At 39.4% G+C, this 26157-nt stretch overlaps 1 long non-coding RNA gene across 1 annotated transcript in view; it reads right to left on the bottom strand.

Annotated features, from left to right (window-relative positions):
• Positions 1-26157, bottom strand: part of LOC308609167 — a 107263-nt gene that overhangs the window by 34184 nt on the left and 46922 nt on the right. The window contains exon 3 of the long non-coding RNA XR_014014272.1: positions 11004-11089. This is a non-coding gene — a long non-coding RNA (uncharacterized lncRNA). The remainder of the gene's footprint in view (positions 1-11003; positions 11090-26157) is intronic.

Here is a 26157-nt window from a genome sequence, read left to right as displayed (position 1 = left end):
AACTCATTTCCTGAGCAATCAAACAAAGTCAAACAAAGGAATACTAATGGTGGTATAGCTAAGGAAAAATTTCCTCTACCCTCTTAGGCTCTGTTCTTGGGGCCTGTGAATTAAACTGACAAAAGACAGATTAACGGGAGAAAAGGCATATGTTTCTTTATCGATGCTAATATTTTTATGTGCACAGGGGCTTCACAGAAACAAAGTGAAACCCAAAGGCAGTTAGATCTTTTAACAAAGGGCAATAAATTGTGGAGAAATGATTAGACAAGGAAAAGGGGTTTGGGTTCTTAGGGGCAGTAAATTGTGGGAAGGTGACTAGGAAATGTATGGTAGATAGGGTTGTTCAGTAGGATCTGTTATACAGACTCAAGTTGCTCTCTGATAAGAGTCTTGTCCTCTTCCTTGTATAGAAGAGAGGAACACCTTTACAAATGGAAGTTTATGTCACTTTTACCATGGGAAATTTATGCCCTGCTTTTAGGCAGGAAGGGGGAGTTCTTCCTGTGTCTGCTGCTTCTCAATTGCCTTCAACTCAAATCATCTTTATGTCAAAATGGCATATTTTAGGGTAGCATGTTCTAGGGTAGCATCCCCTTCATTGGTGATTATATCTATGCCTGCAAGGCAATCGATTTCATCTTTCCTTTGCAGATGGTAGACAGCAACAGGACACAGGAACCAATGAGAAACTCCCAGGAATTTGAGGCATAAAAGTGGGTTCATATCTCATTACTCCTTTCTCCATCTTCTTCTCTCCCTCAGTCTCTTTTCAGAATGTAAGATGCTAAACTTTGACTTTTTCTTCATCCCGCCTCAGGATGTAGCTTTGGGGCAATAGGGGCAGCTGTGGCCTACAGGTAATGCTTGATCAAAGACCCTCTTTCTCAGGCCCTTCCTGGAACTCCTCCTCCTTGACTCCCATCCCTGCTTTTGGCTCCCCCAGGCCTCTGAGTCCTCTACTCAAATGGGGGAAGTTGGTCTCATCTACCACGGCCTCCGGATCTCTAGGATACGCTAGGAAGTTCACTTCCTTATTCCAGTGATACAAGTATTATATTTTAAAGCCCTACAAAACATTCTGATGCCTCTCACTGAAGGGGATCAGAATATGACACCCCAAATTATGCCACTTTGGCATAAGGATTATTTTGAACTGAAGACAACTGAGAAAAAGCAATCACAAGAAGAGTTCTCTGACTAAAAGCAAGTTTCCCTTGTGAACATGTCCCCCTTTCCCATACCAGGAAGAGGACAATAACACATCACTGAGACAGAGAAGGTACCAAGATGAGTCTGCATAAGCAAACCTGTTAAATAGCCTTTGTCCACCATTAATTTCCCCCACATATTTCCTAGTCACCTTCCTACAATTTATTGCCCCTGAAAGCCCAAACACCCTTTCCTTTACCTAATCACAGTTTATCACCCTTTGTTAAAATGGTATATAAGCACTCAAGCCTGATAATTTTTGGGGGATTTCACTTCTTTTCTGTGAAGCCCCCATGAATGTAGAACATATTAACATCAATTTCTCCTGTGAATCTATTGTTTGTCACTTTAATTCGAGGTCCCAGCTACAGAACAGAAGAGGAGAGAGTAAAAGTTTTTCTCCCCTAAATTACTCTCTGTCTCACTGTCTGTCTAGTTGATAAATATGTGTTGACTGGGACTTTCATGGTGGTCCAGTGGCTAAGACTTCACGCTGTCAATGCAGAGAGCCTGGGTTCAATCCCTGGTCAGGGAACTAGATCCCACATGCTGCAACTAAGAGTTCGCATGCCACAACTAAAGATCCCACATGCCGCAATGAAGATCCCGCATGCCACAATGAAGATCCCACACGCGTCAACGAAAGTACCGCATGCCACAACTAAGAACCGATGCAGCCAAATAAATAAATTAATTAAATATTTTTAAAAACTATGTATCGACTGACAGACTGCCAGGAGAGTCTACATGTACCAGAGCCTGTGACAGGTAAGAGCTCTCAGCTCAGAGGCAGCTGTGCCATGCTCATATGACAGAGCTTGGCAGCAAGTCTTAATGATTAGCCACAAAAGAAAAGTGCAAAGGGGCACAGCTTCTCTTTAGAGAGCTCCAAGATACCATCAATCTCTGTCCCAGCCTAGGGAAATCTGGAAAAAAAGTGTCTCAAGCACTAAGGAATGGGGAATGCAAGGGCAAAATGGGTAATGAGTCAGAAAGGAATGTCTGCTAACCCACACTCACATACCTGCATGCCAATGTGAAGACAGCCCTGCATAAATTCTTTTACCCATACCAGGGTCTCACATGTACTTCTGAGGGCAATTTTTCCACGTGAGAATCTGCCCTGTGCTTTACAGAACAGTAAGTAGGTCACTTATTTGCTTTCAGATGTAACTCTGCAGAAGTGTGTTGTCACTGTGATATCTTTTTTTCTCTCATGCTTTCTTAGTATCACCAGCCTTGGCATTCTTCGTTAGATAATAGATTGAAATTCATGCAGTGGCCTGAGAATCACTGCTCCAGAGGAAAATGGGGAAGGGGGTGGTCAATCAAAGCCTGGGCTAGTGGGTTTGGCGTTTTTAGTTGTTTGTCTTTAAATAAATGAGCCTAGAACAATATTTCCCGAATTCGAAAACAGATGCTTTTTAGAGTCGATTTCTTATGCAACAATATAAAAGTAAGACATTAAATCCAGGAATGAGGAGTAATTCTCCAACATGGTTTTGTTTTGAATCTCTACCTCTTCACTTAGATACAGGTTTGGGGAAAGAGTTCCATCTAAAGAGCCCATATTTCCATCTGTTACTTTAGATATCAGGTCAGAGTTAGTACTTTTAGAAAGCTTGACAGATCTCTTTAATGCAACAGGGGAAAAAAATACATACTTTCTAAGCAGTAGAATCCAAGATATCCCCGCTCTGTCTCCATGATGCAATGGGTCACTTTGGAGACTCTCAGCAAAATAAGCCCAAAATGGCCATCAGGATTAAGGCATCTGCTGGCCAAAACAGCTGCAGAGCAAGTGGGTTCTCCATCCCAAGTTCCCATCCTCCTCATGATTTCTCTTTAGTGCAGGAGGTGTGACAGAGAGCAAGATGACATGGGCAAAGCAGCATCTTCGTCATCCTTCTCATCTTGCCAAGGAACAACCCAGCCAGGATTCTATGCATTTTTATGTGACAAAGACATAAAATAAGGTAGAAAATTGTGGAAGAGGGAAATCAACTTTGGCCAAAGGTTCTCAAGCCCACCTCAGTCTTTGGTTAAAAAGTACATATACAGTTTTCTGGGGGGTGGGGGGGAGCACGGAGACAGGGCAGGGGTTAGAGGTAAGCAGATAAAGGGGACACTCCTCTTAAGGCAATATGTAGAAAGCAAAATTTCTTGCCCTTGTAGAGAAAATTCATACTTCAGGGGAAAACTCTTTATTGCCTAAAGCACTTGTTTCCTACAGGAGCTATTCTATAACTCTGTAAGTTGTAGAGAAGGGATAGACATGTGAATTCTGTCCTGTCTGGTTCAACTTACCTCCTTCATGGTGGGGGGCTGGGGGCGGGGAACGTTTGCCTCCATTTGTAATTCATTTCAACATTCTTTACTCCCTATAAATCTGGGCTGCTTCTTTTTAAAATCAGTTATAACACGTGCCTAGTTCCCTCAGTTCTCACGAGTAAAATAAAATCTTTAACACATGTTCATTTTTATGTCTGTATAAGGATCAGAATTTTGCCTTTTTTTCTAAAAATTGTCTTGTAACACCCTTATAAGACTTCTTTATTGGGTAGCAGCAGAAGGAAATGTGGTGGAGCCCTTCAGGCTGCAGGAGGCTAGCACTGGGTCATCTGATCTACAGGTAAGGGGAGTGAACTGGCTCTTCTCAGGGGACATGCCCTTTCTCCCCTCTAATCTTACAGGTTAATACCACCATCCAAAACATGAATTTAGTCACCTTCCAGGAGAAGGCATCCGTCCCATTTTCGAAGGCATTACTTCTGGCTCCTCTCTCCACTTGCAGGTTTCTCACGCTCTCGATTTGCAGATCGCTGTGTGGGAGAGCTGCAGCTTGTTCACCCAGTGGGCAGGACTGGGTTTCTGTTATCCAGCCTGCAACCCCCTGCGCTCTGCCAACACACAATGATCAGTGGCATTCCTGAAATTCCTGACATAGCAGAGAAGCCAGGCTTGGCCCTGCGAACGCCCTTGAACTGTGGTTCTGACCCTAATGGGGCATTTATCTTTTATTCACAGCCAGAGGTTAGGACCTATTTATGTAAATCCTCCTCCAAGGGTCAATTCATCTTGACCCCCTGGTTTTCATTTCTCTAATTGTCTCAGGTATTTTTTAGACCCCTTGGAAACTCTTCATTCAGTGAAAAGCTTCGGGGTCAGTAAGAATTCAGTTACAAAGGGAAGGGGTGGATGGCTGGAAGAGTTGAGAAGGCTTCCTTTGAAGTGTTCTAAGAAGCTTTCCGAGGCCACCCAGTTGACAAAGTAAAAACAGCAATGACCTTATGCACCCCATTTTATTCACGAAAAATAAGCTTTCTTGAAATGGTATCTTCACCTAAGAAGTTGCTTAGAGCACACATTGTCCAATTTCAGTTTCCTAGAGCACGTATTGTCCAGTCTCAGCGGTGGTAAGAGGTTGGGAAAGGAGCTATTAGAATGGAGGGCCTCTGGGCGGGCACTGGCTCCGAAGACAATTGTTCCCACTTAATGGGCCCCAGCATCCTCCCAGCTTTGCATTTTAAAAGGGGGCCCCAGAATAGTGAGAAAATACTTTATTCCTAAGAACTGACCCAGGTTACAGGGATTTCAGGCCACATGGGAAGACAGCAGGGGAGATATTTAGAGGTCAGCAGGTCTTTGGGGGGCCCTCAAATCATCTTGATTGAGAGCCTTGTACTCTAGCTTCCAACTCCCAGTAATGAAGACTTTGAGGGAAGGAATCACTTGGAAAGCAGCCCAACTGTTAAACAACCTTGACGGCGAATTTCTCCTTTTCACTAACTGGATTTTCACCTTCTGTACTTTAAGCCTGTTGAATTTTTCCATTTTCTATTGAGAGTTGGTGGGCAGAATCTTCTCTTTAAAAAAAAAACGGTTTTCTTTATTTGCTGTCAACATTTTATCATGAAAAATGTCTAACATACAGGAAAGTTGTACAAATAGTACTCTGAACACCCCATATACCCACCATTTAAATTCAACAAATGCTGACCTTTTGGTATATTTGCTTTATCTATACACACACTGTACATACGTATTTGCTTTATGTATGTATATACATTTTTTTGCTGGTCTATTTAAAAGTAAATTGGAGACCTAAATGTAAGACCGAATACTATAAAACTCTTAGAGAAGAACGTAGGCAGAACACTCTTTGACATAAATCGCAGCAAGATCTTTTGGGTTCCACCTCCTAGAGTAATGAAAATAAAAATAAACAAATGGAACCTAATTAAACTCAAAAGCTTTTGCACAGCAAAGGAAACCATAAACGAGATGAAAAGACAAGCCTCAGAATGGGAGAAAATATTTGCAAACGAAAAACCGACAGAGGATTAATCTCCAAAATATACAAACACCTAATGCAGCTCAATATCAAAAAAAAAAAACAACCTAACCAAAAAATGGGCAGAAGACCTAAATAGACATTTCTCTGAAGAAGACATACAGATGGCCAAGAGGAACATGAAAAGATGCTCAACATCACTAGTTATTAAAGAAATGCAAATCAAAACTACAATAAGGTATAACCTCACACCGGTTAGAATAGGCATCATTAGAAAATCTACAAATAACAAATGCTGGAGAGGGTGTGGAGAAAAGGGAACCCTCTTGCACTGTTGGTGGGAATGTAAATTGATACAGCCACTGTGGAGAACAGTATGGAGGTTCCTTAAAAAACTAAAAATAAAACTACCATACGACCCAGCAATACCACTACTGGGCATATACCCTGAGAAAACCGTAATTCAAAAAGACACACACACCCCAATATTCATTGCAGCACTACTTACAAGAGCCAGGTCGTGGAAGCAACCTAAATGTCCATTGACAAAGGTATGGATAAAGAAGATGTGGTACATATATACAGTGGAATATTAGCCACAAAAAGGAACTAAATTGGGTCATTTGTAGAGATGTGGATGGACCTAGAGACTGTCATACAGAGTGAAGTAAGTCAGAAAGAGAAAAACAAATATCATGTATTAATGCATATATGTGGAATCTGAAAAAATTGGTATAGACGATCTTATTTACAAAGCAGAAATAGAGACACAGATGTAGAGAATAAATGTATGGGTGTTAAGGAGGAAAGGGGTGTGTGGGATGAATTGGGAGATTGGGAATGACATATATACACTACTGATACTATGTATAAAATAGATAACTAATGAGAACGTACTGTATAGCACAGGGAACTCAGTGCTCTGTGGTGACCTAAATGGGAAGGAAATCCAAAAAAGAGGGGATATATGTATACATATAGCTGATTCACTTTGCTGTACAGTAGAAACTAACACAATATTGTAAAGTAACTATACTCCAATAAAAACTTTAAAAAATAAATAAAAAACAAAAAGACAACACACAGAATGGGAGAAAATATTTGCAAATGAAGCGGATTAATCTCCAAAATATACAAACAGATCAGGCAGCTCAATTAATCTCCAAAATATACAAACAGCTCATGCGGCTCAATATCAAAAAAAACCAAACAACCTAACCAAACAATGGGCAGAAGACCTAAACAGACATTTCTCCAAAGAAGACATACAGATGGCCAACAAGCATATGAAAAGATGCTCAACATCACTAATTATTAAAGAAATGCAAATGAAAACTACAATGAGGTATCACCTCAGACCTGTCAGAATGGCCATCATCAAAAAGTCTACAAACAATAAATGCTGGAGAGGGTGTGGAGAAAAGGGAACCCTCTTGCACTGTTGGTGGGAATGTAAATTGATACAGCCACTATGGAGAACAGTATGGAGGTTCCTTAAAAAATTAAAAATAGAACTACCATGTGACCCAGCAATCCCACTCCTGGGTATATACCCAGAAAAGACGAAAACGCTAATTTGAAAAGATGCATGCACCCCAATGTTCATAGCAGCACTATTTATAATAGCCAAGACATGGAAGCAACCTAAATGTCCATCAAGAGAGGATGGATAAAGAAGATGTGGTATATATATATATATATATATATATATATATACAATGGAATACTACTCATCCATAACAAAGAATTAAATAATGCCATTTGCAGCAACATGGATGGACCTAGAGATTATCATACTAAGTGAAGAAAGTCAGACAAAGACAAATATCATATGATATCACTTATATGTGGAGTCTAAGAAAATGATACAAATCAACTTATTTACAAAACAGAAACAGACTCACAGACATAGAAAACAAACTTATGGTTACCAAAGTGGAAAGGGGGTGGGAGAGGGATAAATTAGGAGTGTGACATTAACATATACACACTACTATATATAAAATAGATAATCAACAAGGACCTACTGTATAGCACTGGGAACTCTACTGTAATAACCTATATGGGAAAAGAATCTGAAAAAGAATGGATATATGTATAACTGAATCACTTTGCTGTTCACCTGAAACTAACACAATATTGTAAATCAACTATACTCCAATATAAAATAAAAATTAAATTAAAAGATAAAATTCCTAAAAGACTGCATTGTAAAAATAAAAGTAAATTGGAGACATCATGACACTTCACCCCAAACACTTTAGCCTGCATATCCTAATATAAGTTCATTCTCATATACAGCTATCACAGCATGAGCACCCCTAAGAAAATTAACAGTAATTCCATAATATAATCTAACTCTTAGAATACCCAGTCCATATTCGAATCACCCCAATTTCCATCATAATGTCTTATAGCAGTTTCTTTTTTAAACCAGGATCCAATCACAATTCGTACATTTGGTTTCTTTAGTCTTTTTGGAACAGTCCCCCTACTTCTTTTTTTAAATGACATTATCTTTTTGAAGAGACTTTATAGGAAGTCTCACATTCTGGACTTGTCTGATTATTTCCTTGTGGTGATATTTAACTTGTTCTTCTCTCTCCTAGATTTCCTGTTGTTATGAGTTGAATTGTGTCTGTCCCCTGAAATCATATGTTGAAGCTGAAGGTGCGCAGAATTTGTCACCTTAATATCTGCTTCTTCGGCATAAGGATTATTTTTGGCTGATTATTTTTTAAGAAAGAGCAGACATAGGAAAAGCTCTGAAAACCAAGTAGAAGTTACTCTTTGTAAGGGACATTTACATTTATAAGGGAGGTCTCCATTTGTAAGGGTGTCTCCCTCTCTGTACCAGGAAGAGAAGATGACTAAATCTTTGGAAACTCTTATCAGTGGAGAAGGCTCAGACTCAAATCTTCATAACAACCATACCCTTTTTTACTTCATTTTCTTTGTGCTTTTCCTGGTAGCCTACCATAACTGCCTCCCCAGTCCTCCCATCTGTCTTTGTCTTTAGCAGGAGATGGTATTTAAGGTGGTGGCTTGAGCCACTTGGGGGGATTACTCAGCTTTCCTGGGTCTCTCCCATGTAAATAGGCAGTATACATGTTCTTAAACTTCTGTTTGTTTTTCTCCTGTTAATCTGTCTTTTTATTACAGGGAGGTCTCATCCAAGAACCTAGAAAGGTAGAGGGAAATTTATTTTTCCTCCTCTATAAGGCCCTAACCCCCAGTGCTTTAGAATATGACCTTATTTGGAAATAGTTTAGTTGTAGACGTAATTAGTTAGGATGAGGTCATACTGGAGTAGGGTGGGTCCCTAATCCAAAATGACTGGTGTCCTTATAAAAGGAAAAATGTGGAGATAGATGTGTACACAGGGACAACACCATGTGAACATGAAGGCAGAGATCAAGGTGATGCTTCTACACATCAAGGAAGATGAAAGATTGCCAACCAACCAACAGAAGCTAGGAGAGAGGCATGGAACAGATCCTCACAGCCCTCAGAAGGAACCAACCCTACCCACACCTTAATCTCATACTTCCAGCCTCCAGAACTGTGAGATAATAAATTTCTGTTGTTTAAGCCACTCAGTTTGTGGTACTGTGTTATGGCAGCCTAGTAAACTACTATACCTATAAACTGGATGTTAGGTCTAGAGGCTTGATTAGATTCAGGTTAAACATTTTTGGCAAGAATGCTACCTAGGTGACACGGTGGCCTTCATATTGCATCACATCATATTACACCACATAGCCTCAGTCTACCTCACTGTAAGTGGTGTTAACTGTGATCACAGGGTTAAGGCCATGACAACCAAGCTAAGTTTTTCTCTTTGTAATTAAAAAGGAACTTGAGGGGGTGATACTTAGATACCACATAAGTATACGGCCTCCATCAATGTCACCCAATTATTTTAGCATTCCTTAATGATCCTTGCCTGAATGGATTATATTCTTGGAAGATGCCAAAATGATGTTATTGTAAAAATTCATTTGCAACTGTTAGCTGGCATTCTTCTATAAAGAAGAATCAAATGGAGACAAGTTTTTCCTTAAAAGTCGAGTAAACACTTAACTCTTTCCTTTGGTTGCCAATTTTCAGAATAAAGTGTTTGTATAATAGTCATCACCAATCACTAATGAGTTTTTTCTCTCATTTGAGTGTCATGATGGACTCATGATACTCATGGTTTTAATTTATTCAATCATCATAAGCAAAGGCATTCATTATTCCTCTTGATGCTCAACTGTTCCCATTGGTCTTTTGGTGCTTTCTTAATTTCTGGCATAAGAAGCCCCAGCCTCACCTTATATATTGTCTGTACCAAGCGAGAAGTAAGCCATTTCTCCAAGAAGCACTGTTTCCTTCTATTACGGAATTTAGAAACCAAGATCTGGTTTCCATGTAAGCTTATTGCTATTGGGATGTCATTGCTTCTAGACCAGAGAAGTGAACAGCACTATGAAATAGAAGGGCCAGCTTCATGGGTAAGCTACCAGTACAGTCACACAGGCGCTCATGCCCAGAAGGGCTGTGTGCTTGGAATTTAATACTCTGTAATCACTGTCTTGAAATTATTTGCAATTTTATCTTTATATTTGTATTTGGTCAGTAGAGTCCAATGTGATAATGGAGCATGCGCCAGGGGCTTGGAGCCTCAGTTCATGCTTGGGTCCCCAGGACAGGTTCCCAGGGGCTGCTCCTGTGCCTCCTGGTGCCCTGGACCCTGCCCAGCCTCCCCATCTCCAACCCTTCCTAGCAACCACTGTTGGTTGCCCTCTGTCCTGAATGGGAGCCTGGGTATGAGTGTATGGAAGGTCAGGGTTGGGTGCATTTGCCCCACAACATCTTGGGACAAGGCATGGTGGTGGTGTCCCCACCCCAGGTTAGCAGTGCCACATCACATTTAGCAGGTGACCAAGCAAGGATAGCCTCTTCCCCACCACCAATCCAGATCACTAGTGTATCTCAGCACTAAGCTTCCAGTATTCTTGGAGGTCTCCCATTAGCTGTTGAGTTGGGGCAGCAGGCCCATGGGAAGGGGAAATGGCTGGCTTGATTTCCCTGCCCCTGGCCCGGGGTGTACATCATATGCCCCATTGTCACAGGGCAGGGCCCCTGGGGGCCTGGGAGCATCTGTACTTGCCTCCTGAGTATCCCATGCAAAGGGATACCTTTTCTTCTTCCTTCGCATTTGCTAAATCTGGTTTGTGTTAGTCTCTTCCGGCCAGCTCAAGACAGTCTCCAGGATAAGTCACAAAATACAAATTGTGATGTTTCAGCTATTCCACATGCAAGTCAAATGCTCTTACATTTGCTTTTAAAACTGACATTGCACAATATAAAGACTAAGGGTAAAATTCATGCTAACAATTTAAAATTTAAATTTTTCTTTACTTAGAACACCATTAAATAGCAAATAAAAAACACCATGACAAGTTGAGTGAGTGAGAGACTGTAGAAGAAAGGAAAAGCCTTTATGTTTTACCTTTAATGGCACTTTATTCCTGGATTTTGAACAAATAGCCCCACATTTTCGTTTTGCACTGGGCCACACAAATTATGTCGCTGGTCCTGAAAAATACATATACATTTTATATTTTTATATATAACTTATATATTATATATATATATTAATCATGATATCATGCTTGATATATATGATATATATTAATCATGAGATCATACTGATATTTTCCATTCAAATTTAACATTATAAGGTTTTTCCAAAAGTTATTTTATACATGCATTTATTTCCTATTATACTGAAGATTTTAGTTCTATATATAATTAACATAATTACTTATTTGCTTTATCTATAATACAAACATACACCTACATGAGTTTCAAATTTTCAATACCAATGTTACCACTAACAATAAAACTACAAAGTAACATTTAAGATTCTTTTCACTTCTTTTTGACAGTACAGTTGAAATACTATGTTCATAAATTATTTGAAATAATTCTTGTATCTGAGCAATTCTGTCACCTTTGATATAGAGTCAGGTTTATTCGTTTCTTTCCAATTTTAGGCTTTGCTTTGTCTTCTTTTTTAGTTCATTGCATTTTTTGGAAGTTAAACATTTATATATTTCAAAAGTCAAGCTATATATATAAAAAGGCATACTCAGGGAAATCTCTCTCCAATTCCTATTCTCTCCTCTTCAGCCCCTCCCCAAGCTCTCTACAAGTAACTATTTCTATTAGTTTCTGGTACTTGGGGGGAGGGGAGAGCAAACATATACACATATTCTTACTTCCTTTCTTTCATATACAAAAGATAAAACACTATATACATGCTCTGCACATCTTTTTAGCAAAATAACCTCCATATCAGTACATAGTCATCTTCTCATTCTTTTTATACAATTGTATAATACTTCATTATGAGGCTATACCTTTGTTTATTCAATAGGTCCTTTATTGGTGGACATTTCAGAGTTCCAGTCTTCATTATTAAACATAATGCCACAATAAATAACCTTGTGCATTTATTATTTCATAATTATAGAAGCATACCAACCAGGTAAATTCCTAGCAGTGAGACTGCTAAGTCAAGGGGTAAGTGTAATTTTGTTAGATAAACCAAATTCCCTTCCTTGGGAATTGTACCATGTTGCACTCCCACCAGCAATGTATGAGAGTACTTGTTTCTTCACAGGCCTGTCAACAGTGTGTTCTGTCAAACTTGAGGATTTTGGTAAAATGGTAACAGTGTAGTTTTAATTGGCATTCCTATTATTGTGAGTGAAAGTAAGCATCTTTTCAAATGTTCATTTGCATTTCTCTGCAAACTCTGCCATTTGACAATTTTTTCTATCAAGATTTTAGACTTTTTCATCTTCATTGTTAAGATCTCTTCATTTATTAGGGAAATTAATCTTTTGCCTGTCATATACATGTCAAATATTTTCTCCAGGTTTACATTTGATTATGATTATGTGTTTTTAATGTAAGAAAATGTATTAATCTTTTATTGATTGATTCTAAATGTTGAGTCAGTTCGAAAAGCTTTCTCTACTCCCATATTAAAAAGAAATACAAGGAACTTCTGGTTTGGGCCAAGATGGAGCACCTCACTCCTCCCAGGGCTTTCCCCTTACAACTAAGAAACCCTGGCTATAACACAACAAACAAGCTTAGGAAGACTCTGAAAGGTGGAAAGAAGTCAAACTTCCCAGGGACCTGAAACATGACAATGCAGGGGAGGTCCCTGGGTTTCCTTATTGCCTCCCTTGTATCCCAGCCAGGGCCCGGTAGAAACCTCCAACCGAGAACTGCCAACAGGTACAGATAAAAGAAAAAGCTTCAAGAAAAGCTGGATACCCCTAGTTGAGGGACCAGAAAAAGGATGGCAAAACAACAGAAAACTCTTTTGGCAATACCAGCACTACTCCAACCAACCAACAGAAAAAAAGCACCTCTCCTTATGTGGGATCTTCCAAGCCCCACTGGAAGAAGCAGGTGGTGTTCTAATTCCTGCAGGGGTACTGATGGGGCTGAGCAGAGAGCTGAGCTTCTATCCCTGTGCAAGGAAGCAGACAGTGCTCTGATTCCCCCCCATAGGGTAGTATCAGCAGATCCAGCAGTGAGCTGATCCTCCATCCCCACTGGGTAGTAGGGGGACTTAACGAGGCAGTGAGAAATGAAGCTAATCAGTACTCTGATCTCCCCCCATCCCAAGTGTTAGCAGGACCCAGCAGTGGGGAACTAAGTATCCACCCCCATCTGGCATCAATGACACTGGTGGTGCTAATCAGGTCTAGTCAGAGCTACACCATCCACTATTCTCCTGCTTCTTGTGTCAGCATGGTCCAGTAGGAAGCTGAATCTCCACAGCAACCCAGTAGCAACAAGATTGAATAAGGTGGTGTGAAACAGGGCTAGCAGGCATTCCTTTTCTCTCCCGTCTGCTCCCATCAGCAGGTCCCAGTGGAGAGGTGGGCCTCCAGCACCACCCAACATTAATGATGAGGCTGAATGAGGTGGTGAGAGGTGAGCTAACCCAAACTTTGCTTTCTCCCTCCCCTAGTATCAGTGGGATCCAGTCAGGAGATGAACCTCCATCCCTACCAGGCATTAACAAGGCAGAAGGAGGTGGTGAGAGGTGGGGTTTGTTGGCATTCCACTTTCCCCTTCCTCTCCCTGTATGTTTGAGGGGCTCAGCACAAAGCCAAGCTACTGCCCCTACCCTGTAGCAAAAAAGCAGTGAGTCAACCCTTGGCTTTACCCCTCACTGATGTCAGTGGGAACCAGTGGGGAGTTGAGCTTACATCCACACTAGGAGGCAGTGAGATGTCATGAGTCAGTGCCCTGTTTTCACTGGGAAGGTGTCCATGTAGCCAAGGGGGGAGCTGAACTTCCAGCCCACATATCTAAAATATGGCAGTGGAGTCACTGCCTACTTTTGCTGGGGTAGTATCATCGGGCACCAGAGGGAAGCTGAACATATACACCACTCAGTCCTCCTGCTACAACTCAACTAGGGGACTGACTGTTAAAAAAAAAAAAAAAGAATTAATAGGATCCAGAGTCTACTGACATAGTGTCCAAAGTTTTCAGGATACAATCAAAAAGTCACTCATCATACCAAGAACAGGAAAATCACAACATGAATGAGAAAAGACCACCAACAGACACCAACATGGAAATGAATCAGATGATGGAATGATCTGACAAGAATTTTAAAGCAACCATCATAAAAATGCTTCCAACAGGCAATTACAAATTCTCTTCAAACAAATGAAAAAATATAGAAAATATCAGCAAAGAAATACAAGTTATATGAGAAAACCAAATAGAGATTACAGAAATGAAAAATACAATAATAAAAAGAGTGGAGATGACAGAAGCAAAAATCTGTGAATTTGAGGACACATCAATAGAATTTTCCCAATCTGAACAACAAGAGAAAAAAATGAACAGTCTCAGAGACTAATGGAGTAATAACAAAAGATCTAACATTTGTATCATGGGATAGCAGAAAAGAGAGAGAGAGAATGGAACTGAAAATGTTTTTGAGGAAATAATGGCTGAAAACTTCCCAAATGTGGTGAATTCAAGAAGACTCAAGAAACTGAGTGAAACTCAAACAGGGATAAACCTAACAAAATTCATATCAAGACACAAAACTTCTGAAAAGCTTTGAAAACCAAAAAGAAATCATGAAAGCAGCCAGAGAGAAATAATGCATTACTTATAGTGGAATACCAATTTGAATCACAGGGTATTTCTCAAAGGAAACCATGGAGGCCAGCAGGAAACAGCACAATATTTTTCAAGTAGTGAAAGAAAAGATCTGTCAATTGTGAATTCTATATCAAGTGAAAATATGATTCAGGAATTAAGAGGAAGTAAGGGCATTCTTGGTCAAAGGAAACTAAGAAGATTTGTTACTAGCAAACCTACCTTTAAAGAATGGCTAAAGGAGGTTCTCTAAATAGCAAAGATGATAAGAGAAGAAGGCTTGGAACTTCAAAACGGAAAGAAGAACATCAGAATGGGTAAAAACAAGAAATTAGAAATAGAAGAACAAAATAAACCCAAAGGAAGCAGAGGAAGGGAAAAAATAAAGATATGAGCAGAAATCAATGAAATTAAAAACAGGTACATAAGACAGAAAATCAATGAAACAGAAAGTTCTTCTTAAGAAATTGATAAAAACTGATAAACCTTTAGCAAGACTGACAAAGAGGAAAAAAGAGAGAAGACACATATCATCAATATAAGAAATAAAACATCAGATATCATTTCAGATCCTGAAGCCATTAAAAGGATAATAAAGGAATACTATGAACTGTATGCTCATAAATTTGAAAACTTAGAAGGGGACCAGTTCCTCCAAATCCACAAACTACCATACTCAACCTCAATAAAACAGGCAACCTAAATAGTCCTATAAGCACTGAAAAAAATGAATTTGTAATTAAAAAGCTCCTGAATGGTTTCACTGGAGAATTCTACCAAACATTTAAAGAAGAATTAACACCAATTTTACACAATCTCTTCCAGAAAATAGCAGATGGGAACACTCTCCAACTCATTTTATGATGCTAATATTACCCAGATACCAAAACCAAAGACAGTAACAAGAAAAAGAAAAGAAAAAAAAACTATAGAACAATATCTCTCATGAACTTAAACACAAAAAGTCCTCAATAAAATATTAGCAAATCTAATCCAGCAATATATAAAAGTAATTATACGCCATAACCAAGTGGGATTTATTCTAAGTGTGAAAGGCTAGTTCAACATTTGAATACCAGAATAGCTATAATAAAAAACAATAGTACAAACACCTAATGTTTGCAAAGATGTGGAGAAACTGGATCACTCATACATGGCTAGTGGGAATGGAAAATGGTACAGCCACTCTGATAAAGAGGGCAGCACCTTCTTAGAAGACTAAACATGGCTTACCATACAACCCAGAAATTGCACTATTTGGCATATATCCCAAAGAAATGAACACTTATGTTCATACAAATATCTGTATACAAATGTTCATATAAGCTTTATTAATAATAATCTAAAACTGGAAATAACCCAAATGTCCTTCAGTGGGGGACTGGTTAAACAAACTGTGATACGTCCATACCAATGGAACACCACTCAGCAATAAAAAGGAACAAACTATCGATACAGCAACAGTTTGGATGGATCTCAAGGGAATTGGGCTGAGAGAAAAAAGCCAATCCCAAAAGGTCACATACTACATGACTTTATCTATATAACATTCTTGAAATTATAAAATTATAGAAATGGAGACCAGATTAGTAGTGGCCATAGGTCAGGGATAAGGGAGGAGAGTGTGACTATAAAAGACAACATGAGGGATCCCTGTGGTGATACAACTGTTCTGTATCTTGACTGTATCCTGGTTGTGATATTGTACTGTAGGTGTGTTAGTCTGCTCAGGCCTCCATAACAAAATACCATAGACTGGTGGTTTAAGCAACAGACATTTATTTCTCACAGTTCTGAAGGCTATGAAATCTAAAATCAAGGTCCTGACAGATTCAGTTTATCGTAAGGGCCCTCTTCCTGGCTTGCAAATGGCTACCTTCTTGCTGTATCCTGACATGGCCAAGAGAGAGAACTCTGGTGTTTCTTCCTCTTCTTACAAGGGTACTAATACCATCATGGGGGCCCCACTCTCATGACCTCATCTAAACCTAATTAACTCACGAAGGCCGTACCTCCAAATACCATCACATTAGGGGTTAGGGCTTCAACATATGAATTTTGGGAGAGAACATTCAGTCCATAACAAGGTTTCTTTTTATTACTGTGATAAATTTTTATTATTGTGATAGCATGAAGTTTGCCATTCTGACCTTTTTTTTTTTTTTTTTTGCGGTATGCGGGCCTCTCACTGTTGTGGCCCCTTGCGCTGAGGAGCATAGGCTCCAGACGTGCAGGCTCAGCGGCCATGGCTCATGGGCCCAGCTCCACGACATGTGGGATCTTCACGGACCGGGGCACTAACCCGTGTCCCCTGCATCGGCAGGCGGACTCTCAACCACTGCGCCACCAGGGAAGCCCCATTCTGACCATTTTTAACAGCATAATTCAGTGGCATTAAGCACATTCACAGTGTGATATAACCATCACTGCTACCTATTTCCAAAACTTTTCCATCACTCAAAACAAAAACTCTATAACCATTAAATAATAACTCCCCATTTCCCCTCTCAGCCCCTGGCAACTTCTATTCTGCTTTCTGTCTCTATGAATCTGCCTGTTTGTACTATAGTTTTGCAAGATGTTATCATTGGGGAAAACTGCTAAAGGCTATACAGGATCTCTCTGTATTATTTCTTACGACTGTATATGAATCCACAATTATCCCAAAATTTTTAAAAAGAAATTCATTCATGTTTTTGTCTATTATTTTTATTATTATTAAAATCTCTGATCTATTTACTAATTAACCTCTTAATCTCCTGAACTAGTGCTGCATCACATGGTGGCAACCACTCCTCTCCCCTAGTCAAACATGTGGCAGGTGGCAACAACTCCTCTACCCGAGTCAAACCTTTTTACATTGGATCAAATAATTTTGGTCTTTTCAACTTCTCTCATGCCCACTTTCTACCTCATAACCATTTTAGTGAATGTTCCAGAAGACAACATACTTTCAAGGAAAGACAGAAACTGGAACAGCCACAAAATGAATACATAACACTAATAAGCAACTACAATGACGACAGCAGGAAAAACTACAATGATTGATTAACTGCTAGGAATTCTAGATAATTACAGCTGTCCCTTGGTATCCACAGGGGATTGGCTCCAGGACCCCCTGTGGACACCAAACTCCATGGATTCTCAAGTCCCTTATATAAAATGTCATGGCAGGATATTTGCATATAACCTATGCACATCTTCCCATATACTTTAAATCATCTCTAGATTACTTATAATACCTAATACAATATAAATGCTATGTAAATAGTTGCTGACATGCAGCAAATTCAACTTTTGCTTTTTGGAACTTTCTGGAATTTTTTTCCCAAATATTTCTGATCCAGAGTTGGTTGAATCTGCAGATGTGGAACCTGTGGATATGGGGAGCCAACTGTATATCATTTAATCTTTACATCAACATTGCAGGAAAAGTATTATTAGTGCAATTTTATATATGAGGAAATTTCATCTTGGAGAGGTTAACTAAGCCAAAATCACACCTTTATTAAAATGATGGAGAATGCAGGTACATTTGGCATAAGAGCTTATGCGCTTTCCTCTGTGAAGAACTGAATCGAATCCAGAAACTCTCATTTGGAAAGCAGCAGGACATTCAGTTGGCCCAGGTCTTTTCTTGTCCCAGGTCTCAGAAATAGAATATCACACTCTAACCCTGTATTAGTTTGCTAGGGCTACCGTAACAAAATACCACAAACTGGGTGATTCAACAACAGAAATTAATATTCTCACAGTTCTGGAAGCTAGAAGTCCAAGATCAAGATGTCAGTAGGTTTGGTGTCTCCTGAGGCCTCTCTCCTTGGCTTGTAGATGGTCTACTTCTCCCTGTGTCCTCACACGTTCTTTCCTCTGTGCATGCACGTGCCTGGTGTCTCTTTTTGTGTTCAAATTTTTCTTTGACACCAGTCAGATTGGATCAGGGCCCACCCCAATGGCCTCATTCTAATTTAATCACCTTCGTAAAGGACCTATCTCCAAATACAGTCACATTCCGAGGTACTGGGGGTTAGGGCTTCAACATGTGAATTTGGTGGGAGGGACACAAATTCAGTCCATAACAGGCCCTGAGACTGGATGCAGGTCGGGAGGAGAGAAAAAAGAAAGTTTAAAACTAGATAAACACCTCCACAAAATCATGTGTTTCAAGTAGTTGCAATCCTTCTGCTCATTTACATTTCATCTAGCCCAGTGTCTTCTAAACTTCTTTTGACCGTACTCATGATAAAAAAAATTTTTTAAGACATTTTGCATTATGGCTCAATACATATGTACTTATTTTTATAAAACCAGACAAGAGTCACAAATTAATTCTGATCTTACTATTTGCAATGTATTCCAACATTTTCCAATTTGTTCGTTTGAATTAAAAGATTGTTAGTTGCCCCTCAATGAATTGATTTTAGGAACTGCTCTTCTTTACAACCTGCTGTTTGAAAATCAATGTTCTAATTTGTGCTGTCAGCAGTGATTGTTAAATTATTTTGTTCATTCTACCACTGCTCTTAAAGCCCGGATCCCGCTCTCCTACCACCCCACACATGTATTGGATCAATTGAATTTTGTTTTTTTCAAAGCCTTGATCCACTTATTCGTTAGTTTCATTTCGTAATTCCTTCATTTCTGTCAACTGCCCAGGAAACTGTGGCGCCATTTCCTCCGTAACAAATAGAAAATTGCCATCTAATGGTGGAAGGGAGACAGTGCAGGCCTACATTTAGCATCCTTCCACCCTTTTTTTTTTAATCTCTGCTCTCCCCCCTTCCCCCTTTCTGATGCAATTTTCACAAATACTTGGCAGCATTTTAGTAGGGATTCTTTAAAAATCTTCCTGAAGTGATATTGCATTCTGTAAATTTAGCTACTCTTTTCACAGAAGTTTGAAGGTCCAGGTGCTAGATGCAGCTCTGTCCTATACTAGCTGTGTGAACTTGAACATGCTACTTTACCTCTCTGAGTCTCAGCTGTCTTAACCAAAAAATGCCATGATAAAACATGCCCTGACAACTTTGTTGAGTTGTCTTGCAGTTCAACAAGAAAATACAGCCTGTTTCTGCCCCTTCCCTGTCTGTCTATCCTCAACTCACCAGGAACATCTGTTAAAACTAAGTCAGATCATGTCACTCCCTGCTCAAAACCATCACCTGGTTTCTCAGAGTAAATCTCCAAGTCTTTACCGTCACCTAAAAGGTCCTACATAATGTAATCTGATCAGCCTCCTAACACCACCGGGTAGGGACACTGGAATGCCACTGCCTGCTTCCAAAGGGCCAAGGAGGGGGGTTGGGTGGAAGATCAGCTCACTGTTTGGCCCCCCTGGAGTAGGGTGTGTATTATCAAAAAGATTTTCTGTTCTGGAAGGCCACCCTTTTCCTGTTTCTTTGGCTAGGGAAACCAGGCTTTTCTTGGAGCTTTTTGTTCCTTTTCTTTTTTTTTTTTTTTCTTTGCTCTGTGCCTGTTGGAACTTCCAGATTGGAGGTTTCTGCAGCCATTGTCCAGAATGTAAAGGCAATAAGGAAGCCAAGGAAACTCACTACCATGTTGTTCCTCAAGTCCTGAGGTCCCTGGACCATCTACCTTCTTCTTTCCACATTTCAGATTCTTCTTATGCTTGTTTGTGTGCTACTTCCAGGGTTTTTTTTTTTTAAGTTGTAAGAGATCGGATGTGGTAGGAATGGGGCTACTCCATCTCGGACAGAACTGGAAGTGAATATTAGATTTGAGAGCCTCTGAAGAGGGCCCAGATGTGAAAAACATACAATGCTGCTTGTGTTACCTTAGAGGAACCTTTCCACATAGCACTTGAAGAACCACCTTCCCTAGGAAAGACAGAGGAACTCTCACATACCTATCTTGAAGACACAACAAAAAAGAAAACAAAAACAAAAAAAACAAAAAAACCCAAACAGGGCAGCCAGCTAAGGTTGTAGAGGTTTTTCCCTGAACAGAGACAACCCACTGAGGCAGTGAATAGGACTGAAATCAGTTATATTGTCCTTTCAAAACTCTGTATCTTGTTGTGGGCAAACCCATGAGGAAGACATGCCATTTTGTAATTCATTTGCCAAGAAGGGGCACCATCTTGTATGCAGAAGGTGCTGTTATGGACTTGGAGGCACTAAACATACAAGTTATGTCTTCACTAGAGTACCTCCTTACTATAATTATGACCATTCTTCCTCTCTGTGCTTGTGAACTCAGAGCTTGGTATGTCTTTGGGTCTCTGGGGAAGAAGGGGGCCCTCTCCAGGCAGCTGTTCTCTTTCGGTTTTCTCATTGATTAGGAACCTTTCCACTTTCCATCTTCCAAAAATTACTTAAAAGTTCTGGTCCACTGATGATATCCTTCTTTTTTCAGAGCTTTTATGGATGAATATTTTTAAAAATATCTATTTGGATGTTTCACTAGGATTTTGGAAAAAGGCAAGACAAATACAAGTGTTGGTTTCTCATCTCGTGCTTGAAATCTGACAATGACCTAACAATGACGTTTGAAAAATTTGTCCAGGATGTTTGTGTCCTATCAACCCTAAAATAATAAAAGCTGCAATGAAATAAAGTAAAACACAAATTTACAATCTAACTAAAATCTCAACAGTATTGATATCAGAAGTTTGTAAAAGAGGAAACAATAGACAAGAGACTTTGTAACTTCATCTCATACCTCCTAGCAACTAAAGTGAAGAAGAAAACCAAACATATAAATGACAGTAATACAATCTGAGAAAGTTTCCTAAATGTATTATTACTATAATCTCAGTCTCTCCTTACCTCTTCCTCCCTCCTTCTCACTACTCTTTCTTTCTACACACACACACACATGCACACGCAAACACACTCACCACAGTACTATGGCTTTTTAGTGAAAAGTTAACTATTTTTGTTTACAGAAAAAGCTTCCATTTTTTTAATGTAAACTCAGATAATGGATTAGAAAATATTAAGTTCTTATTTGCATAGTTAAGAATTAACCTTACCCAAACAAAAGTCTGGCTTGTGTCCATGGCTCCAGGGAGGTAATGTTTAAGTCCTTAGTAGTACCACCTGATGAGTGTCTTTGTTTTACTTGGTGGGGGGGGGGGGCTTGGACCACACCAGATACTCTAACAATGTGATTTACAGTGGGGCTTTAGGTCATGTGGTATCAGCTCCCCTCTGGAGGAGCTGGAAACTAAGATTGGCCACACAGGCAGTCATCTTTGTCTATGTGACTGAGCCCCAGTAAAATCTCTGGACACCAAGGCTCCGGTGAGCTTCCCTGGTTGATAATAATCTCTGTGTATTGTTACACATCATTGCTGAGAGGAGTTAGCTTTGTCCATGACTCTCCTGGGAGAGGACAGTTGGAAGCTTCTAACTTGGAAATCTCCTGGACCCTGTCCTATGCACCGCTTCCCTTCGCTGATTTTAATCTGTATCCTGTCACGGTAATAAACCATAACTATGAGCTTAACAGCTTTCTTTTGAGTTCTGTGAGTTCTTATAGTGGATTATTGAACTCAAGGGTGGGGTTAGGGTCCCTCTGACAACAATACCAAATATTGTCAAAGACAGAGTAACAGGAATCTCATACATTGTTGGTGGAAATGCAAAGTGGTACAGCCACTTTGGAAGAAAATTTGGCAGTTTCTTATAAATGTAAACTCATATAATAAACTTATCATATGATCCAGCAATTCTGCTCTTAAGTATTTACCCAAGTGAACTGAAAGACTATACTCACACTAAAAAAACCTGTATGCTAATGTTCAGAGTAATTTTATTCATAATCACTCCAAACTGGAAACAACCAGGATGTCTGTTAAAACACAACTGTCAAAAAAAAAACCCCAAAAACCAAAATACTATGTTATATCTATGCAATGGAATACTAGTTGGCAATAAAAAGAACATACCTGATTCATGCAACAATGTGGATGAATCATAAATGTATTTTTATAAGTGAAAAAAGCCATATACAAAAGGCTATGTATTGTATGAATCTGTCTATATGTCATTTTGAAAAAGATAAAACTATAGGGATGGAAAACAGATCAGTAGTTGCCAGAGGTTGGGGTAGAAGACAAGTTAACTACAAATGGATTGCACAGGAAAATTTTTCTGTTATGGGACTGACTCTTCAGTATGTTACTAGAGTGGTGGATACATGATTCTATGCATTTGTAAAAACCCATAGAATTTTAAAAAACAAAAAGTAAACTTTATGCAAGTAAAAAAAGTCAACCAAGATATCAGGGCATCCCAGGATGGAATGAAACATGTGACAAATGAATTTCAGTGTATTACAAATGCATGACATGACTTCACTGAAGGCTGTGAGAGAAAAAAAGCCAACCTCATTAATTTAAAAAAAACTTATTTTTGAATAATTTTAGATTTACATAAAAGTTACAAAGATAGTACAGAGTTCCTTATTCAATTTTCTCTATTGTCAACATCTCTCATTTTCATGGTACATTTGTCAACTAAGAAACCAACATTATTAGTACATTACTATTAACCAAACTGTAGACTTTATTTGTATGTCACCAGTTTTTCTATTAACATTCTCTTTTCTGTTCCAGGATCCAATCCAAGATACCACATTGCATTTAGTTATGTCTCCCCAGTCTCTTCTGGTCTTTGACAGTTTCTCAGTCTTTCCTTGTTTTCCATGACCTTCACACTCCTGAGGAATACTGGCCTTATGTCCAGTAGAATGTCCCTCAATCTGAGTTTGTCTGATGTTTTTCTCAGGATTATACTGGTGTTATTAGTTTTGAGGAAGAATACCACAGAGGTGAAGTGCCTTTCTTTATTTTCTTTTTTTTTTTAAGGGCTACAAATGCTTGGCTTATTTATTTATTTATTTATTTATTTATTTATGGCTGTGTTGGGTCTTAATTTCTGTGTGAGGACTTTCTCTAGTTGTGGCAAGCGGGGGCCACTCTTCATCACGGTGCGCGGGCCTCTCACTATCGCGGCCTCTCTTGTTGCGGAGCACAGGCTCCAGACACGCAGGCTCAGTAGTTGTGGCTCACGGGCCTAGTTGCCCCGCAGCATGTGGGATCTTCCCAGACCAGGGCTCGAACCCGTGTCCCCTGCATTAGCAGGCAGATTCTCAACCTGAAGTGCCTTTCTTATCACATCATATCAGGTGGTATATATTATCAACTTCACTTATTACTGATGATGTCAACCTTCACATCACTTGGTTAATGTAGTGTTTGCCATGTCTCTCCACTGTAGAGTTACTATTTTTCCTTTTCCCTACTTTACTTTGGATATGAGCCACTAAGTCTAGCCCACCCTCGGAGGGAGTATCAACCTATATTATTTGGAATTCTTTTGTAAGCAAGACTTGTCTCTCCTCCCCCATTTATCTATGTATTCAAGCATTTCTGATTAACTTGTGAAAACAGTGTTTTCACTGAACAATCTACGGCTAAATACAAAAAGGACTGTACACAAACACTGTATTCTAGTTGATAATTTTGTTTCTCACAGCAACAATTCTAAAACTACTTTACATTATTATTGTTGAACAAATAAGTAAGCAAATTGTGGTAATAGGACCCAGATTTCTTCCTGTCAGAGAAAGAACTTACAAATAAGCAAGTGGGATAAGCTAGAATAAACCCAGAGGTGCTGGGGTGCTAGATTAGAATCAGAAATATCAGTATGAATACAGGTTGGTAGGTAAGTGGGAAGGTAGGTAGATAGATATTTATAGATAGATTGATACAGAATTATAGATATTTGTGTATACAGGAGTTAGTATACATACATATATTTCCTTTCTCTGTCTGCTGAGAGGGTCTAAAAGCAATGACATCTCAGTACCAATGAGCACTCCCAGTGCCCAGATCTTGGTTTCTAAATACTACTCTCTAATAAAAGGAACTCGGGTTCCCTGGAGAAATGGCTGAATCTAAGGATGGAATACACTACTTGTGTACAGTAATACACTGATATCCATATTATTGCATGACATATTTTGGATTAACAGATATACACTACTATATTTAAAACAGGTAAAAAACAAGGGACTACTGTATAGCACAGGGAACTATATTCAATATCTTGTTATAACCTATAATGGAAAAGAAGTATAACTGAATCATTTTGCTGTACACTTGAAACTAACACAACACTGTAAATTAACTATACTTCAATTTTTAAAAAAAATCTGGAAATGAAAAAAAAGACTCAATGTCACCTTTAGAAGGCTTTCTGAATCATCTCCCACTTCTGTAGGGCTGATGCTCTACTGGACCCCATAGTACCCAGTTACTTCTATCATATAGTGACAGTATCTTTTCATGTTGATGCCCTTCATTGAAACATAAGGTCCTGGGACTTCCCTGGTGGCTCAGTGGTTAAGACTCTGTGCTCCCAATGCAGGGGGCCTGGGTTTGATCCCTGGTCAGGGAACTAGATCCCACAAAGAGTTTGCATGCCACAACTAAGGAGCCAGCAAGTCACAACTAAGGAGACCTCAAGCCACAACTAAGGAGCCTACGTGCCACAACTAAGACCCGGCGCAACCAAATAAATATACTTTTTAAATTAATAATAAAAATAGAAATATGATCTCAATCAATAAAATTGCTAATGGTTGTTCTCTATATTTAGTGGTCCAAGATATCAATATTCAATCAAATATCTACAAAAATCTGTGCAGTGGATTTTAGCATAGTTCTTTTTTATTACAAGTGTTGACTTTTTTTAATAACTTTTAAAAATTTTACTTATTTTTGGCTGCATTGGGTCTTCGTTGCTGCATGTGGGCTTTCTCTAGTTGTGGCGAGGGGGCTACTCTTCGTTGTGGTGTGTGGGCTTCTCACTGCCGTGGCTTCTCTCGTTGCGGAACACTCGCTCCAGGTGCGTGGGCTTCAGTAGTTGTGGCTCGCGGGCTCTTGAGCACAGGCTCAGTAGTTGTGGAGCGTGGGCTTAGCTGCTCCGCAGCATGTGGAATCATCCCGGACCAGGGCTCGAACCCATGTCCCCTGCATTGGCAGGCGGATTCTTAACCACTGAGCCACCAGGGAAGTCCCAGTGTTGACCTTTTTGATTTTTGAAAATACTTCTTTTGAGAGACTGCTTCATCTTGTCTCTACAAATAAGGACTTATTCACTCAAATAACCATTGAACATATTGTTTCTGTGAGAGCAATAAATGACTACAAGAAGAACATATCCATTTCTGGTTTGCAGAACCATCATTCCACAGTTGTTTGAGGCATTATCACAGCATCCTTGAGTAAAGGTTTTTCTTCTGCTGAAATCTGTGACATGTATCAGCAAGAGTTGGGATAGCTGCTGTGGACTTGTGGGACCTGCTCCCTCATGCCTGGCTTTGAGCAACAAAACTGATCCCATCAAAGCTTTTTTCTCCCTAAGTGTCAGACAACTGACTCAACTTTGAAAAACCTAACCATCCAGTTGCTTAATTTC

Source organism: Mesoplodon bidens, assembly GCF_964165515.1.
Source record: "Mesoplodon bidens genome assembly, chromosome: X".
In the NCBI taxonomy this organism is placed as follows: domain Eukaryota; kingdom Metazoa; phylum Chordata; class Mammalia; order Artiodactyla; family Ziphiidae; genus Mesoplodon; species Mesoplodon bidens.
Note: the sequence above shows the minus strand (reverse complement) of the source record. Positions and strands in the feature narration are given on the sequence as shown.